The sequence below is a fragment of the Sus scrofa genome, chromosome 15 (genome assembly GCF_000003025.6).
Source record: "Sus scrofa isolate TJ Tabasco breed Duroc chromosome 15, Sscrofa11.1, whole genome shotgun sequence".
Lineage (NCBI taxonomy): Eukaryota > Metazoa > Chordata > Mammalia > Artiodactyla > Suidae > Sus > Sus scrofa.
This window is the reverse complement of record NC_010457.5, coordinates 110933443-110953153: the sequence shown is the minus strand read 5'-3', so window position 1 is coordinate 110953153 and position 19711 is coordinate 110933443. Positions and strand designations below refer to the sequence as shown.

General features: G+C 44.4%; 1 long non-coding RNA gene across 1 annotated transcript in view; it reads right to left on the bottom strand.

Annotated features, from left to right (window-relative positions):
* Nucleotides 3265-19711, bottom strand: part of LOC110257173 — a 28419-nt gene continuing 11972 nt past the window's right edge. Inside the window, exons 2-3 of the long non-coding RNA XR_002339433.1 lie at nt 4434-4559; nt 3265-3623 (exon numbers count right to left, since the gene is read on the bottom strand). This is a non-coding gene — a long non-coding RNA (uncharacterized LOC110257173). The remainder of the gene's footprint in view (nt 3624-4433; nt 4560-19711) is intronic.

Here is a 19711-nt window from a genome sequence, read left to right as displayed (position 1 = left end):
CCACTAAATGAGTCAGCTATACATAGACACAGATCCATTCTTTTTCAGATTCTTTTCCCATAGAAATTATCGCAGAATATTGGTAGAGTCCTCTGTGCTGTACAGCAGGTTCCTGTTGGCTCTAATTTAATCAGAATGATTTCCTCTTGTTTTTCTTTCTTTGCTCCTGAAGGCACAGACCTGGGAGGGAGATGGTTCAGCAGCTGTGAGAAGCGCAGGAGCAAGAGGGAAGGCAAAGGCCTGAGGCTCACACCTGTTGCAGCTCCTCCAGCAATAACACGATGGACTTTGCTGTTTCAAAATAAAAAGAAAGACCAGTGTGACCTAGAAAGTAAGCCTAGGTTCTTTGGATCGTAGTCCTGGCCAGGGCTAACCAGGGTCAGCACTGGACAAGCTGCTTCATGTCCAGGCGCCGCAGGGAGCTTCCCTTCAGAAACGCAGGTAGAGCAGCAAGATAATGGAGACAAAAGAAGTACAACCTCGGAAGTCACAATGAGAGGGGCCGAGGATGAGCTTTAGGGGCGTAGAGCAAAGCAACTCGAGAAACCCTGGTGCTCCTGTCATGGCACAGCAGAAATGAATCCAACTAGGAACCATGAGGCTATGGGTTCGATCCCTGGCCTTGCTCAGTGGATTAAGGATCCTGTGCTCAGCTACTTTCCGTCTCTTCCCATCTTCTCTCTCACTAGCCTTCTTCTTAGTTCCCCAGCCAGACAGAACAGCCCTTCAGCTGCAAACACACACACACACACACACACACACACACAGATACAGACACCTATAGACACAGACACACACATAGACACATAGACAAACACTCACGCATAGTAATTTCCCACTGGGCTCAGGTGCACTCAGTCTGGAATGCTCTTAGCTCATCGCTGAAGGGTGGACTGCTTCCTGGCCAGCCCTGGAGCTCCAGGATGAACAGGTGTAGACACTGAGTGAGGCAGGCCTGGGGCGGAAGGCCCATGTGATCTGGGCAATTTACTTTTATTTTCTCTGTGTGCGATGGGGCCAGTATTACCTCCCCTGGATTCTTGTGAGGACTAAATTAGAGAATCTCTATTTAACATGCTGGAAGCACATAATAGGTGCTCAAATAAATATTTAAGTGAATAACAGTATGGAATGATCCATGGGTGTCTGGGAAGCCCTGAAGTCTTAGATAGGAAGAGGACCTGAGATCATGAGCTCTGTGAACCTAGAAACCCTGTCTGGAGTTCCCAGTGTGGCTCAGCAGTGACAACTCCAAATAGTATCCATGAGGACACGGGTTCAATCCCTGGCCTCGCTCAGTGGGTTAAGGATCTGGCATTGCTGTGAGCTGTGGTGTAGGTCGAAGATGAGGCTTGGATCCTGAGTTGCTATGGTTGGTTGTGGTGTAGGCCGGCAGCTATAGCTCTGGGTTTGACCCCTAGCCTGGGAACTTCCATATGCTGCAGGTGTGGCCCTAAAAAGAAAAAAAGAAAAAGAAAAAAGAAACCCCATCTATCTTATTTACCTGAGACAGGGCCTGGCAGATAGTTCAGTGCTTGTCCAATGAGTTCTTCCACATGGAAGGCCATGGAGGCAACCTAAAAAGTCTGGGGATTATTCTGCCTTTCATTCAACTAATATTCATTAAGTGACGACCTATGCCAGGCAGCCTGTGGAGAGCCAAAGAAGCCAGGCCCTGCCTTCCAGAGGGTTACAGAAAAGCCCAGGTGGTGGGGGTGGGAGGAGGGTTGGACGAACTGGAGAAGGACAAGGGAGGCTGGGGGTTGAGAGGCTGGCCTGCCAGGGCCAGGCAGGGCTATGAGTGTGCTAGAGGCGCTGCTGTGGTGACAGGTGGGGGGATGCTTAGCAGGTGGAGGGACAGGGAGGACCTCAGGATAAAGTCAAGTTTTTGTAGTCAGATTTTCTCTCTGCACTTGGCCATGGGAAAGTGCAACCCTATTTGCCCTATGGTGACAGGCTGCTTGGCCTAGGGGGAGAAGCCCCCCTTTCCTTCCAGAAGAGAAGTGGGGTTTGTGTTGGAGACCGCCACAGACCTGACCCCAGAATCCCAGAAGCTCATCTGATTCTGGAAAGCAGGGGTTTTCCATTGCCCTAGGAAAAGGCAGCATCTTACCACCCCCAGCCCCACCTTTAACTAGAAGCTCTGTCCTGCCCACGAAAGGGAGAAGGGGGCTCTTAGTAGCCTGCAAACCTAGAGAACAATTTCCCAGCATAACATGGCGCCAGAGCCCAGGATATGAGACCTGGAGACTTTCTGAGAGGGGTGGGAATGGGCTGCGCTCAGGAGGAGCTTGAACGATTGTGAAATCAGTGCCTTTCCCATACAAACTCATGGCGTTTCAGTATGTGTTTCCTTCATGTGCAATGAACTGTTCCCACTTTACTCCATATAATTTCTCTTCCCTATCTTTCTCTCCCTCTCTCTCTTCCTTCTCTCTCTGTCAGTGGGGTAGGCTTTTAATTTATCCATTCATTTAACAATCATCCATTGAGTGCCAGCTGCAGATGCAAAGGGAAATAGAGTAGCATGCCAGCTCACCATCTGGGCAATATTTATTAAAAAGTCAAAGGTCATCACAGCCTTTGGTTCAGCCATTCAACTCCCAAGAATTTATTCTAAAGATATATGCCTATAGGTGCCAACGCTAACATATAAAGAGACCATTCCTGAACTATTTCAAATAACAATTCAAAATTAGGAAGAATGTTCACCAATAGGGAACTGATAAAATAGAGTATGATAGGAGTTACCATTGTGGCTCAGTGGTAATGAATTCAACTAGTATCCACGGGGTTGTAGGTTCGATCCCCAGCCTTGTTCAGTGGGTTAAGGATCTAGTGTTGCTGTAGCTGTGGTGTAGGTCACAGCTGTGGCTTGGATTTGATCCCTGGCTTGGGAGCTTTCATATTTTGTGGGCGTGGCCAAAAAATAAAATAGATTATGATAAATCCAAACATTGGAATACTGGAGAGGGAGTTTGGGGTTGTTAAATGCAAACTATTACATTTAGAATGGGTAAGAAATGAGGTCCTACCGTACAGCATGGAGAACTATATCCAGTCTCTTGGGATAAAACATGATGGAAGACAGCATGAGAAAAAGAATGTGTATATTTATATATGTATGACTGGGTCACTATGCTGTATAGCAGAAATTGACACAACACTGTAAATCAACTATACTCTAAAAAAAAAAGATACATAAAGATTTTTCACAAAAAAAAGGAAGAAAGAAAGACTGTAATTTGGGAAAGTATTAATTCACAGCTTTTTTGCTACAAGTCCAGAATCTAAGAGCACAAAAATATTGTAAAATATATTGTGGAAAGTACTCATTTTATGAAGAGAAGTTACTTATTTTTACATTCAAATGTTTGGAATACACCAATTCATTTAAATATTAAAAAAAAAACCAATTAAATACTCCACCCCTCCAAAAAAAGAGTCTATTATATGGAACAATAAGGAGAGATAGCCAAGAGAGATTATTCAGTTAAAAAAGCAGGTATACTGGAGTTTCCACGGTGGCACAGTGGGTAAAGGATCCAGTGTTACAGCAAGTACCACTCTAGATCAGGAGCCTGCAAGCAATGGTCCCAAGGCCGAATCAATGGAGCTGAAACCTGTTTTTGTAAATAAAGAGTTATTGGAACACTGCCAGCCCCATTAAAAGAGCTTTGAAAACCTTTCTTCAAGGGATGCACAGTCTAGTAGAGGCTCAAGCAAGTAAGTAACTGAAGAGTCAAGAAAAAGTACAAGATCACTGTTAGGTATTGGAATGTCAAGTAAGCAATAATAATAATAGTTGGCGACTACACAACGCCTCTTAGGAACTGGCCACTATGTACGAAATAATCAGAACTGAAGTACAGTTCAGTGGAAACGAATCTGACTAGCATCCATGAGGATGCAGGTTATATCCCTAGCCTCGCTGAATGGGTTAAGATCCCAGTGATGCCTTAAGCTGTGGTGTGAGTCACAGTTACGGCTTGAATCCCTTGTTGCTGTGGCTGTGGTGTTGGCCGGCAGCTTAACCACCAATTCAACCCCTAGCCTGGGAACTTCCATAGTCCGCAGGTGTGGACCTAAAAAAAAAAAAGAAGAAAAGAAAATAAAAAGATAAAAGCACCTTTCCTGTTCCATGCACCCTCATTTCTCAGAGGCCCTGTGTCCCAGTTGGAGGGTGGCCTTCTGGACTTCACACTTGGAGCATATAAAATGCTTTTAGCAGAAGCAGTGCATAACAATACTGTCAGGAGATCTGCTTTTATCACTTAAAAACAGAGCACGGGCCTCTTTACACAATGGCACTCATAATCTACTTATTATTTTTTTTTACAGCTGCACGTTATTTTGGTAACCCTTTCTAAAATAAAAACATCACTCGAAGTCCTGATCGAACTAGAAAAATAAATTTTAAGAACTACTCTTACCCTGTAGCCTTTGTTTTCAAGAAATGAATTTGCCCTTAGGATTTCTCCATGGACACAGCAGCAGGCTAGGTGTAGCTCCGGATGCGTGGAAAACAGAATGTGCATGAGTTTTTAATCTGTAGCAGCCTGCAGACAAACAGACACACAACTGTCTTCAGCCCTCAGTGTCCTTACATAATCAACAGTGTCCTACCCCTGTAAAACCTAAGGTGAGTAACTGTGCCGGCAATTAGGACTCGCCAGGGGAAGGTCGAAGTTGTGTCCAGGCAGGGCAGGCTGAGGAATAATGCCTTGGTATCTGCCTCTCTTTCCCTTCTTTTTCAGCCACTGACCAGGCTGGGGCCTCTTCCCCTGGTCCCTGGCCTCCCATCCAAGTCTCTAGGAGTCTGCTAACCTCAGACCTCCTCTGCTACAATCCACTCATCAGAACACACTCCCCTGAACCCTGTCTTATACATGTTGCCCCTGGGCCAAATACCTGAACAAAATTCCAGATCTTTTATCTTGGCATCCAAGTGCCTCTTCGGTGCTGCCCCAACCTATTATTCTGGCTCTAGCGCTGTGTGGCTCTCTAAACCCACCTCCCCGTCTGCAGCCAAAGGGGTCCTCTTTGCCCCAACTTATCTTGCTCGTTCCAGACTCTGCCTCTGCCTGAAGAGCCTCCTGCCTGGCTCCCACATTTCTCTTATTCTATCTAAATCTTTCCGTAACTCAAATGAAATTCTCCTGAAGACTCCTGACCCCCACAAGGCCAAACGTTTTCCTTGTCTCAACATAAGGTTGATTGCATGTTCATTCTCTGATCATGGGATGGTTTCAGTGTTAGTTAGCAGGAGTTCCCATCGCGTCTCAGCTGTAATGAATCTGACTAGTATCCACGAGCATTTGGGTTCGACCCCTGGCCTCGCTCAGTGGATTAAGGATCTGGCATTGCCATGAGCTGTGGTGTAGGTCACAGATGCAGCTCAGATCCGGCGTGGCTGTGGCTGTGGTGTAGGAAGGCAGCTGTTGTAACTCCAATTCAACCCCTAGCCGGGGAACTTCCATATGCCATGGGGGTGGCCCTAAAAAAGAAAAAATTGTTAGTTATCTTTGATGTATAAAGATCATACCCCAAGAAGACTGTATCAGATGAAACAGATCTTCTCTCATATCATTGTATAGATTTTATACAACACATCAACATTCTATAGCACATACCTGAGCACTTTCCATATCATACATAGTCAATAAAAGCTGCCACAAATTAATCAAGAGGAAACATCATCTCTGATCCAGTAAGCCCAGCCATGGTGATCTTCTCTTCCTAGAACTTCAGACTCTCCATGGGTGTTACGATATTATCATCACTTAGCAGGACATCTAGGAAATACTCCATGTGTAACATAAAGAGCTTCTTTGTCCTCCTCCCCCTTTCTCCCCTTCCTCCCCTTCCTCCTTCTCCTCCTCTTTCTCTTCTACCTTCTTCAGAGTTGTGTGCTACTCTATCCTGTGGATGTACCATACTTTATTTAAATGTTCCTTATTGATAGTCATTTAGATTATTTCCAGTATTTTATCAGGAAAAAGGCTGCTCTGAATAATTTTGTATCTGTGAATATTTCCTTAAATTAAAATAGCTAGAACAAAGGCATGTTCATCTGCAGTTTTAAAATATACGTTCTTGAAAGTTCCCGTCGTGGCACAGTGGTTAACGAATCCGACTAGGAACCATGAGGTTGAGGGTTTGATCCCTGGCCTCGCTCAGTGGGTTAAGGATCCTGCATTGCCATGAGCTGTGGTGTATGTTGCAGACGTGGCTCAGATCCCGCGTTGCTGTGGCTACAGCTCCGATTAGACCCCTAGTCTGGGAATCTCCATATGCCATGGGAGAGGCCCTATAAAAGGAAAAAATAATAAAATAAAATAAAATATATGTTCTTTTTCTTTGGCCTCACCCAGGGCATGTGGAAGTTCCCAGGCAGGGATGGAACCCATGCTAGAGCAGCAACCAGGATCCTTGCAGTGACAACACTGGATCCCTAACTCTCTGCACCACAAGAGAATGCTGAAATATACTTTCAAATTGCCCTCCTTGAGGGGATATAATGATTTATACACCTACCTATAAAGTCTGAGAGAGTCATTGCATATAATGTCTTCAAAGTATTCCACTGAACAGAAGAACCATACCTGATTAAGCAGTTCCCTTTTTTCTGGACATTTAAGCTCTGTTTCTATTCAATAGCAAGACCTACTTCCGTAGTCCTAGATACTGAGCCCTCAATCCTTTGACTTATAAATCATACAGCTTCTCCACAGAGCAATGAAAACCAAAGCACCAGGAGTTCCCTGGTGCCCTAGCAGGTTAAGGATCTGGTGTTGTCACTGCTTTGGCATAGATCAGTGCCGTGGTGCAGTTTCATCCCTAGCCTGGAAATTTCTGCCTGCTTGGGGGTAGCCAAAAAACAAAACAAAACAAAAAGACCCCTAAAAGACAATAACTCCAAGCACTTAACTCTATATACAAACAGTATGTAAAAATAACATTTTTATAAAAAGTCAAACAACTAACAAGAAGATTCAGCATAATTCAGTAGAAACAATATAGGTTTTAAGGTCAAAAGGCATAATTTTTTATTTTTCTAAGGTGTATTTTTTTGTCATTTTTGTTTTGTTTTATTTTTTTGACTTTTTTTTTTTTTTTTTTTCATTTTCTTAGGGCCGTACCTATGGCACATGGAAGCTCCCAGGCTAGGGGTTGAATCGGAGTTACAGCTGCCAGCCGACACCACAGCCACAGCAACGCAGGATCCGAGCCCCGTCTGCAACCTACACCACAGTTCACGGCAATGTCAGATCCTTAACCCACTGAGCGAGGCCAGGGATCGAGTGAGGCCACATCCTCATGGATACTAGCCAGATTTGTTTCTGCTGTGCCACTTCAGGAACTCCCTAAGGTGCATGTTTTTGTACAAGCCACTAAATCTCTCTGAGCTATAATTTTCCCCTCCGGAAAAGAATGTATCACATGTTTTGACATGAATGACAATGTAAGGAAAGCCCATCTAACCTGAGCTGATAGCAGCTCAGGAGTTGTGTCTTATTTGCTGTTTCATCCCCTGTGTCCAGAGCAGTTCCTGGGATGTAGTGTCTACTCAATATGTAATGAATGAACGAGGCCTATTTCCACCTGTCCATAGGATTAAGGGACCTGTCCAAGGTCAGGTAATAACCAACCAAGAAGCCTTAGAGGTAGCAAAGGCAGGGGCTCACACAGGTCTCTCTGCCTTCTCTCCATCTGATCAGACTTCATCATTGTCTTCAGCTTTGCTTTAGTCCAAGCAAAGGGCTGTCAGGAAGGCACCTTCCATTAAGTGTTATCACAGTCACTCTCCTCCCCTACTTATTCATGTATCCCATCCTTTCAAGACAGTGTTTTTGGTCTCTGGAGAAATGAGCCTTTATGTATTTTTATTTTTTTATTTTTTTTTATGAGTGAGGATGTGGCCTCGCTCAGTGGGTTTAAGCATCCGACGTTGCTGTGAGCTGTGATGGGGTCGCAGACACGGTTCGGATCCCGAGTTGCTGTGGCTATGGTGTCGGCAGGCAGCTGTAACTCTGATTCGACCCCTAGCCTGGGAACCTCCATATGCTGCAGGTGTGGCCCTAAAAAGCCCAACAAATAAGTAAATAAGTATGTAAATAAATAAATAAATAAATAAATAAATAAAATCATCTCCTCCCAACTCAGTGATCCGTCTTTTCCTTTGGGTATAAGATGATATTTATGCCCAAATAAAAGCCCCTCTGACCTCTGTCCCACCTTCTCTATTCCTTTCCTAACTCGCCACCAGTGAAGTTCCAGGACCCATAGTAATTTCCCCACATTATCTCAAGCTTCCATGGTTTTGAGTCTGTCCACCAGCTCTGCAATCTGATGGTAAGACCAGAAGATGTAAAATATCTGCCCGAGTTTACAGGGACCAGGCTGTTCAACAGTTCGCTCCCTTATGCTGACTCCCCACGATTTTACATTTGTGACGTGCTTTTGTTGCCAGTGGCTCACATCATCATCATAATAGTCTCAGATGAGGTATCACCTCATCCCAGGGCTGGGGGGCAAACCACCTCACAGTTCAGAGGCTTAAAGCAACAATCCGTCCTACTCCAGCTCCTGCTTCTGCAGTGCATGTGAAGGTTGCTTAGGCAGACCTGCTGAACTTGGCTGGGTTTGTTCTCTGGGTCATCTGGACAGCCTGTTCCAGGCTGGGCTGGGCTAGAGCTGTCTCCTTGGGGCAGCTCTGCCCACGTATTTCTCATCCCCCTCCTGGGACCCGTGGGCCAGCCCAGGCATGCTCTTCTCATGGAAATTGTAAAGATGCAAGAGGCCAAGTCCAAGGACACAAGCATCGGTTCAAGCCTCTCCTAACATCCTATTGGCCAAAGCAGGCATCATGGTCAGAATCAGTGGGTTGAGGACAAGACACATCCCTTGAAGGGAAGAACTACAAAGTCCCAGGACAGAGGGTAGAGATATAGGGAGGGATGAAGTTTGCGGGCATTCGTACCACCTCTCAAATATCGAGGGAACTCCTCAAACCTATTCTTTAAAATCATCCAATCAGGTTAAGCTAATTTCTCTTGACCTCGAAGCACAGGCCAGGGTGCTAAAGCACGGTCTCCCCCCACATAGGTAGCCCAGCACACAAGTCTAGCAAGAACAGGCCTTGATGGCACTTCCTTTGCTGGAAACTTCAGCACAAGGCTGCGGCAGGGTAAACAGAGAATGAGGGTGACAGGCTGGCACAGGCTCCAACTCCTGGCTCTGTATCCACCCTAACAGCTTCTTGGAATGCGATCCACTGCTCCAGAAAGAGAAAGGTAATTGAAGGTATATTTTTACTGGCAAAACTGCTCTGAAAAAAAATATATATTAGTAAGAGACCAAACACTCACTCTGGCTTGAGGGTTTTTATACCAAAAGTCAAAGGAAACTGAACAAAGCAGGAAAAGAGATGTGGCAAACTGGAAGGGTAGATGGATACCCTGTGGAGGTGAACGCGAGAAGTGGGGGAGAACTAAAAACAGGAAGAACAAGGGAAAAAACCAAGAAACTCCAAAATAACTATAGAGAACAAATAACAAGCCTCACGTCTTCTGAGATGTGTTTTGCTTTCTGGAACGGTTCAGGAAGAAAGACTTCCACCTGTAAGTCCATTTTTTTAAGGACCTCATCTCCAAGAGTTTCTTGCACACCCCACGCCTTCCGTTGCCAGAATAAATACATGAGGAGGCCAATTGCATGTGACATGAAGTCCAAACAAACTGAACGAACTCAGGGAAACCTGAGAGGATTCAGTTTCCAACTCAGATAACGTTGCGATCATCAGTTCTCTGTTGGTTTATCCTTTTTCTTTTCTTTTTTTTTTGGCTGCACCCACAGCATATGGAAGTTCCCAGGCTAGGGATCGATCACTGGCCACAGCAGCAACTGGGGCCACTGCAGTGACAACACTATCCTTAACCCACTGAGCTGCCACAGAACTCTAGCACTTTGAAAAAAATTAATAGACTTATTTTTTTAGAGCAGTTTCAGGTTTACAAAACACTGAGCAAACAGTACAGAGTTCTTATATAGCCTCTCCTTTTCCTACTCACAGTTTCTTCTATTATTATTATTATTATTATTATTTATTTATTTACTTTTGTCTTTTTCCCATTTCTTGGGCCACTCCCTCGGCATATGGAGGTTCCCAGGCTAGGGGTCTAATCGGAGGTATAGACGCTGTTCTACGCCAGAGCCACAGAAACTCGGGATCCTAGCCATGTCTGCAACCTACACCACAGCTCACCACAACGCCAGGTCTTTAACCCACTGAGCAAGGCAGGGATCGAACCTGCAACCTCATGGTTCCTAGTCAGATGCGTTAACCACTGCGCCACGATGGGAATTCCCACAGTTTCTTCTATTATTAACATCTTGCATTGTGTGATACGGTTTGTTACAGTCGATGAACCAATATTAATTCAGTTTTGTTAACTAAAGTCCATAGTTTAGATGAGAATTCCCCCCCTTTTTTTTTTTTTGCTTTTTAGGACTGCACCTGTGGTATCTGGAAGTTCCCAGGCTAGGGGTCAAATCAGAGCTATAGCTACTGGTTTACAACACAGCCACAGCAACATGGGATCCGGGCCATATCTGTGACCTACACCACAGCTTATGGCAATGCCAGATCCTTAACCCACTGAGTAAGGCCAGGGATGGAACCCGCATCCTCATGGATCCTAGTCAGGTTCATTAACCACTGAGCCATGACGGGAACACCCGAGGATTCCCTCTTTGTGTTATACAGCTCCATCGGTTTTAACAAATAATGTCATATATCCATCACTACAGTATCAGACAGAATAGTTTCACAGCCCTAAAAATCTCCTGTGTTTCACCTAATCATCGCTTCCCCAACCCCCCTTGACCCTCGACCCCTGACTATCACTGATCTTTTTACTCTCTTCATAGTTTTGCCTTTCCCAGAAGGCCATATAGTTGAATCATACAGTATGTAGTCTTCTCAGATTGGCCCCCTTCCCTGAGCAGTAGGCACTTAAGTATCCTTCATGTCTTTTCATGGCTCGATAGCACATTTCCTTCCTTTTTTTAAATATTCTTTTTAAAAGAACAAATTATAGATAACAAAACATTAGCAAAAATGAGCAGAAAGTACAGAGACTTCCCATGTACTCCCCCTGCTCCCACATACGCACAGCCTTTCCCACCATCAGCATCCTGCACCAGAGGGTACATTTGTTACAATAAATAGTTCTATGTTGGCCCGTCATGACAACAATGACCATAGCTTATGTTAGGGTTGGTACTGCAGTCTATGGGTTTCCACAAATGTCTAACAACATGTACTCACCATTACAATATCATAAGGAATATTTTCACTGCCCTAAAAATCCTCTCTGCTCCACCTAGTAATCCCTTTCTCCTCCTAACCCTAGCAACAACTGATCCACAGTTTTGCCTTTTACCAGACTGTCATATGTTGGAATCATACAGTAAGTAGCCTTTTCAGATTGGGGGGTTCAACCCTGGCTGGGAAATTGATCTGCCACACAAAAAGAGTGTAATCCATTGCTTGACCAGTTCTGCAAAGATAATTTACTTTCTTAGTAAATTATTTTTGCAGAGTGCCTTTGGGCAATGTGCCATGATGCGTCATAACCCATATGGACAGAAAGGTTTTGAAGCCATCAAGACTTCAAAGTCAAAGTTCTGCTGTGGCTCAGAGGTAAGGAACACAACTAGTATCCATGAGGTCGAAGGTTTGATCCCTGGCCTTGCTCATTGGGTTAAGGATCCGGTGTTGCCATCAGCTGCAGTGTAGGTCAAAGATGTGGTTTGGATCTGGTGTTGCTGTGGCTGTGGTGTAGGTCGCCAGCTGCAGCTCTGATTCGACCCCTAGCCTGGAACTTCCATTATGTTGTGGGTGTGGCCCTAAAATAAGATAAAATAAAATAAAAGATGTCAAAGTCATCCCCCAGCTAGAGCGTGAGCAGGAACAGCAGAAGGGGGAAAAGAACGTGGTGTGTGGAACGCTGGGTTCCCCTTTTAGCTATAGCGAAGTTATTGAGCACATGAAGGCAGCCTAGTGGCGTAGCACCATTCTAAGAAACAAGCCACACCTGTGACTTGTTTTACCCAAATAACCTAAATAAGCAAATAGTAACCAAGTGACACAACCTACACATCTTCAGTTTTCCCATTGCTGCCACTGAGAGTATTATTTATTACAGATGTTGTTGTGCTGTTTTTAAGCCTTCCTTGAAGGCCTTAACAAAATCAACCCCCCCCTTTTTTTTGCGTTTTAGGGCCCCACTAGAGGTATATAGAAGTCCCCAGACTAGGGGTCTAATCAGAGCTACAGCTGCCAGCCAACTCCACAGCCACAGCAACTCCAGATCTGAACTGCGTCTGTGACCTACACTACAGTTCTCAGCAACGCCAGATCCTTAACCCGCTGAACAAGGCCAGGGATTGAACCCACATCCTCATGGGTCCTAGTTGGGTTCGTTAACCGCTGAGCAATGAAGGAAACTCCTCGTCAAGCATTCTTGCATATGATGCTGATAAGGAAGTGGATATGTGTGTTGTATATGAGATTATTGATTTTTTTAATGAGATACTTTATTAAGGAAGGTTGGGGAGAGTTTTTAGAATATTTTCAGAAAGTTCTTCTAAACACTAGATATATTTTAAAAATTACTTTCACCGCTGCTACTCTCCTACTTGTTACCTGAAGTTTTGTCTAAGCATCTATGCTCTCCATGAATTACAAGGACCTCAGGGCTCTTTTGGTTTTTGTTTTTTAACCTTGCAGACAAGTTTCTTTTGTGCATGACCTTGTCACCCTACTCGTTGTTATTGATAGAGTTTGTTAACCCAAGAGTGGAAGCAATCGGTTCTCCAAATGTATGGTAGCCCTTCAATAGTGGAGATTCTGTAATGAATTTTAAAATCAGAGATGAAAAGCGTTTCCCCCACTTGGGAATGGAAAGTAAAAATTCAGTAAGACTAAACAGGATGCAGAGCTTAAGAAGTGGGTTAGAGCCCACAAAGTTCTAAGAATCACAACTGTGAAGGAAATATTAAGCAGACCAGAAAAATAAGTGAAGTAAGTGCAGGATGAGTGAGACTGAATGCTTTAACCAAGCCCCACATGGTAACAGTTTTATTTCTGCGACACGTGGAAATTCCCAAGCTAGAGATGAAACCCGCACCAAAGCAGCAACCCCAGCCACTACAGTGACAATGCTGGATCCTTAACCCACTGTTCCACAAGAGAATTCCAGTAACACATTTTTTTTTTTTTCCTGTATGGAGAAAAATATTGGAGAGAGGTTTCAGATTTCTTGAGATTCACCTGAATAATTCCTACTGAATTGTTCACTGGGACAATACCCTCTTTCCTCCATTCTGCAGAAGTTCACCGCATCCATTCATTCTGGTCACCAAGCATGGAGGTGCCCCTGAACAAATGCCTAGCGGTCCCCTGAGAACTGCTAGGCTGGAGAAAGCAAGACGGATGGAGCCCAAGGGGTGCAGCCACAACTGAAAGACTGAGGTTGTAAGAACCATCACTTAACAGTCACAGCAGGAATATATTTTTGGTAATTGAACCCCAGTTTGAATTCTGTTTTGAGGAAATGGTAACATTTATTTTCTAAAAACTGGAGAATTTTTAAAAGGGGATTATTTCCAGACTCACTTAGAGCTAAAAAGGTAAACTATTTAGAGCACAAACTTTTTCTTTCCATGAATTTATGTAGACATTTCAAACAGACTGGCAAATACATAGATTCATAGAATATCAGAGGCAAAAGGGTGCTTGATCTAGGACACTCCAGTTGAATTGCCTCACTCTTTTTTTTTTTTTTTTTTTTTTTTGTCTTTTTAGGGCCACCCAAGGCATACAGAGGTTCCCAGGCTAGGGGTTGAAGCGGAGCTACAGCTGCCGGCCTACAGCACAGCCACAGCAACGCCAGATCCAAGCCACGTCTGCGACCTACACCAACAGCTCACGGCAACACAGGATCCTTAACCCACTGAGCGATGCCAGGGATCGAACCCGCAACCCCATGGTTCCTAGTCAGATTCGTTTCCACTGCACCACGATGGGAACTCCTCCCCTCACTCTATAGTTGAGGACAATGAGGTTCAGAGAGGTTAAGTGTTATGCCCAAGGGCACAGAGCTGGTACACAAGATGGCAACGTGGATCCAGGTTGCTCATTGCTCTTCCTGTGTTCCATTTCCCAGCACTGCAAGAAGACATCCATTGCATCTTGGAGAATTTAGACTTTTTTTTTTTGGAAGCTTGGAACTTGAAATATGTGCCTAATTAGAATATAGTGTTCCACCCCCTTTAAGTCACCAGCCAAAAATCCACTGAGCCACGTCGCAGCACACCGAGGCCTTCTCAGTGACCAAAGAAAGATTATTGTCTTAACTCAGTTCTCTGTGTCTAGGTACCCACAAAATGGAAATCGCTTTACTTGGGGAAGAACAAGAGGACAAGATGAGATGAAAAGGAAGCATGTTTAAAATGGATAAAAGGAGGCGCTTTTTTTTTCCCACTACACACAATTGACCTGGGGAACTCACTGCAGCAGGATATTAAGATCAATGGTGAAGATTTGTGTTTTAAAAGATTAGACATTTCACATGCATATCATCAACAGCGAGACTCAATAGGATGAAAGTAAGATGGATGAAAGTTCTCAAGCTTCAGTGCTTAAGTTGATCACCAACTGGGTCGGGTGAAAAGAAAAAAAGTTGTCTACTCAGGTAAGATTTCACAGAAAGGCAGATTTAGGGGCATGTCAGTCATTGCTACTGTGTAACAAACTACTCCAAAGTAAAGGTATAAACCAACAGGCATTTTATGATGCACGTGGATACTGTGGCTCAGGAAATTGGAGCGGGCACAGCAGGGGAGGCTTGTCTCTGCCTCATGGTATCTCGCGCCTCAGTTGGGATGACTTGAACTGAGGGGGGTGATTTGAGGCTGGGGGCTGGAATCATCTGGAAGTTTCTTTCCGAATAATGTCAGGCACCTCACTTGGGATGACCTGAAGGTCCACTCAGCTGGGACTGTCAACTGGAGTACCTACAGGCAGGGGCCAAGAGGGAGTGTCTCAAGAAAAAGACTTCCAAAAAAAAAAAAAAAAGTATTCCCAGAAAACCAGGTAGAAGCTGCATGGCCTTTTGTGACCTATCTGTGGGTGTCCTGTAGCATCACTTCTGACATAGACTATGGGTCCCAAGCCCACTGAGATTCAAGAGCAGGAAATGTAGGAGGTCCCACAACCCTCCCCTATGGGGCATGGCAAAATCACACTGTAGAAAATGCCATCTTCCAGGAAGGGGTGGGCGATATGAAGCGGCAAGAACACACAATCTGGTGGAAAAAACTGATGTCTGAACAGATAATCACAGTACAATAAAACAAAACTCAATGTATTTTCCCCTCTTTCTTTCTTTCTTTTTCTTTCTTTCTTTCTTTTTTTCCTTCCTTCCCTTCTTTCTTTTGCTTTTTAGGGCTGCATCTGTGACATATGGAGGTTCCCAGGCTAGGGGTCGAATAGAAGCTGCAGCTTCCAGCCTACACCACAGCCACAGCTATAGCAATGCCAGTTCCAAGCCACGTCTTCAACCTACACCACAGCTCATGGCAGCACTGGATCCTTAACCCACTGAGCAAGGCCAGGGATCAAACCCGCAACCCCATGGTTCCTAGTCGGATTCGTTTCCACTGAGCCACGACGGGAACTCCTCTCCTCCCTTTTAAATGCTGCTATAAGAATTTTTTTCTTCCCCCTTTGTTACGGGTCATCACATTTAAATATTTTCATTCATCTTCTTCCACTAGACTGGATTCTCCATGCAACAGCTACACCACTGTAACCCTTGTACCTAGAATATTACCAAGCCCAATGCACCTACTCAAGAAATATTTGTTGAAAGACTAGATGAGTAACGTGCTGTAACAGAGAATTAGTACAAGGGCTGTCGGAGCACAGGCAATAACAAATAACTCAGCTTGACAGAAATGACATTTGAGTGGGTCTCAATGCATTTGAAGGATGAACAACAGTTTTTCTGGTGCAAAAAAAAAAAAAAAAAAAAAAAAAAGGGAAGAAATTTTTGCCCTTAAATCCCCGCCAGAGGCTTCCATTAGCCAAGTTTAAGTGGGCAGAGTCTCATCCTAAGTGCACAGACTGCATGTCGTAGTTACAATGTTCTTGATTGCAAGTGAAAGAAAACGGAGACTCAAATGGCTTAAAAAATAAGCAGTGTATTGCATCACATGACAAGAAGTCTATAGGCAGGCAGTTCAAAGAGGGTCAATACCATCCTTCCTCATTGGGTCAGCTTAGCTCTTTTGCAGTTGCAAGATGGCACCCACAGTGGTATGCATCACATGCAGACACAGCAATACCCAGCAGGGGACAAGACTGTTTGTTCTTTTTCTTCTTCTTCTTCTTTTTGCTTTTTTAGGGCACTGCTGCACCTGCAGCATATGGAAGTTCCCAGGCAAGGGGTCTAATCCGAGCTACAGCTGCCGGCCTACACTGCAGCCACAGCAACATGGGATCCAAGCTGCGTCTTTGACCTACACCAACAGCTCATGGCAACACCAGATCCCTGACCCACTGAGTGAGGCCAGGGATCGAACCGCACCTCATGGATACTGGTCGGATTCTTTCTGCTGTGCCACAATGGGAATTCCCAGGACTGTTTCTTCTTGAGAGTAAATCTTTCCCGTAATCCATGGACAGGCTTACTTCACAATGGTCCACACACCATTCCTTTTTGGACAGAACAGTGTCCCAAGTAACCTAAACGCTGATAAGAAGGCCAGCAACGCGAGCAGATGGACCAGTTACATGTCACTTCTTGGGGCTTGGCCTGAAGCCTCTCCTGAAGCACAAGGCTGTGCAGAAAAAGATTCCCTGGCAAACAAAGCAAAACAAAAAAACCTGGGGCTTTGTTAAGGAAGGAGAAAGGGGAGCTAACTCTTGGGCATATAATCAACAGTATTTTGCAACATTAGGCTTGGAGAAAATTAAAGTTCTGTTTTCTTTGTGGATGAATACTACCTAACTCTTTTATTTGTACTTTTTTAATGCTTTAAAAAAATTTTTTTTAATTTTTCATGGCTTTACCCAGGGCATATGGAAGTTCTTGGGCCAGGGTTTGAATCTAAATTGCAGCTGTGAGATATGCTGGATCCTTTAACCTACTGTGCCAGTCCAGGGATCAAACTCACACCTCTGCAGCAGCCCAAGCCACTGTACTTGGATTCTCAGCTCACTGTACCACAGCAGGAACTCCCCTTTTCACCCTTATTGTTCCTTTCCTTTCTCCTGCATTAGTCCATTGAATAAATCAAGCACTCTTTCATTAGGAAAAACATTATATGTAGAGTGAACATACACATCTAATTAATCAAAACTGTGTTGATTAGGAAGTTCCCGGTGGGGCTTAGAGGTAACGAATCTGACTAGTATCCATGAGGACCCAGGTTTGATCCTGGCCTCGCTCAGTGGGTTAAGGATCCAGTATTTCTGTGAGCTGTGTGTAGGTTGCAGACTCAGCTGAGTTCCTGTGTTGCTGTGGCTGTGGCATAGGCTGGCAGCTGTAGCTCCAATTTGACTCCTAGCCTGCGAAATTCCATATGCCATGGGTGTGACCCTAAAAAGACAAAAAGGCAAAAAAATTGTTGATTAGACATGAATGCACTTTCAGGTAAAAACCTTGACTCAGATGCTTCTGCCAGCCTTGCCACGTCCAACTGTTCATCACTTGTATCCCACACTTTTGTGGACTTATGCCCTTTACTTGTGCTGATTCCTCTGTCTAGGAAGTCCTTTTCAGTTTTCTTACCTGTAGTGGAAACTTGGGATTGCCTCTCCAGCCTCCATGCTGACCTTCTAGTAATGTAGTTGAAGAATGGAAATAATCAAAGTACTTTTTTCCAGACTCCCTTGCAGCTAGGGTCTGGATCTGAAATAAGTCTAGTCAGTCAGGTGCACTCGTGAGAGATTTGGAGACAATGCAAGAGAAGGCATCATTCTGCTGCTGTTGATGTTGGCAAGCTAGGTTTGAGAGATCATCTTAAGAGGCATTTAATGCTGTTGAGCTCAGTGTCCTGTTTCAGGGTCTAGTCACCAGTTTCTGGGTGTGAAGAGCCATCACTGAGCAGCAGCATCCCGATTTCTGGAACACAGCTGCTGTGGTGGGTCCTTGAACTTAATAGTCCAAGTTGTTCTCTGACTTCTGCCCTTCCAACCCTTCCAATGCTGTTGTAAGCCTCTGCTTGATGCTCGGTATTAAATCTTTCTCTGTTTGAAATAGCTAGAGTGATTCCTATTTCCTGTACTAAACTCTAACTGAGGAACACCTAACTCATATGCAGGCTTCCAGGCATAGCCTGGGTCTTCCCTGAGCCACCAGGTTGGGCCAGGTACCTCCTCTGTGCTTCCACCATACCTTGCCTGGTAAATCCATGTCTCTTCATCTTTGCACCCCTAGTACCAATTCTTGGTTCACAGTATATATAGCATCAATATTTATTGACTGAAGCTTCCCCTGCCAAGATACCAAGATGGTCTTGAAATCTAGTCTAAGTTTAATCTAGTCTAGATTCATGTCATGCCTGGTCTGCAAAGCCCAAAGAACACGTTGGCTCCAGATGTATACTGGATTCTGGATGAATCCAGAGCCCTCACCTTTTCCATACTTTAGCCCTACATGCAAGGGGCCACACCAGAACCGAAGATTCAACTTGATCCCCAGGAATGGGATGCTAAGGAATGAGGGAAGCTGCTTATCTCAAGAGTTACCACCTGGTGGTCCTTAGGACTCTCCTGCTGGGCCTACAACAAGGCCTACAATCAGTGGCAGCATAAGCTTTGGAGTTAGGAAAACTGAAGTTGGAAGGTGTGTGGCCTTGTGTAGCCAGATACTTAGCCTGGCTGCACCTCAGATGCTTCATCTACAAAATGAGGTTGATAATACCAACCTCACAAGATTCTTGGGGGTAAAAGAGATTATGTGCGTAAAATACTTGACACAGTGCATACACTGTGGAAATGCCCAATACCACATCAGCTGCTAACATGGTCACCATTGTTGTTTACTGTGCCATCACTGTACCAAAATTCTGCTACATATGTTTACTATATACATATTTTTTCCTTCAGCCCAAACAGACTTACATGCAATTAGAAGAGAATGCACCTCTCTAAATCCTCTCCCGAGGTGTTTCATTTTCCACTGGGATGTGATTAACCTTTTATTTTTTTTTGCAGAAGACTCAGCTAAGCTCAAGTTTGGGACTGTGCTGAAGAAATAAAACCATCTATAGCTCTCGACCCTAGCTGAAAATCAGGATCACCTGGAGAGTTAAAAACAAAATAGGGACAAGAATAAACAAACAAAATGAAACCAAGAAACAATGTCTGGGTCTGTCAACCAGAGATTCTGATTTAATAGGGCCTGAGCATCAGTGTCTCTTAAGGCTCCCCAGGTGGTTGTAATGTGCAGCTGAGAGCCACTGCTCAGTGGAGGAAAGATTAGTACTTTCATCGCTTCTAGGGGAGAAGAAAGCTCTTCCTTTTCTATAATCTTCACCACTGTGGAGGAGGGGAGAGGACTAAAGATTATAGTTGAATTATTCCACTTATAATGTGAATAAGGCATGCTTATTATGAACTTGGATAAATGACACA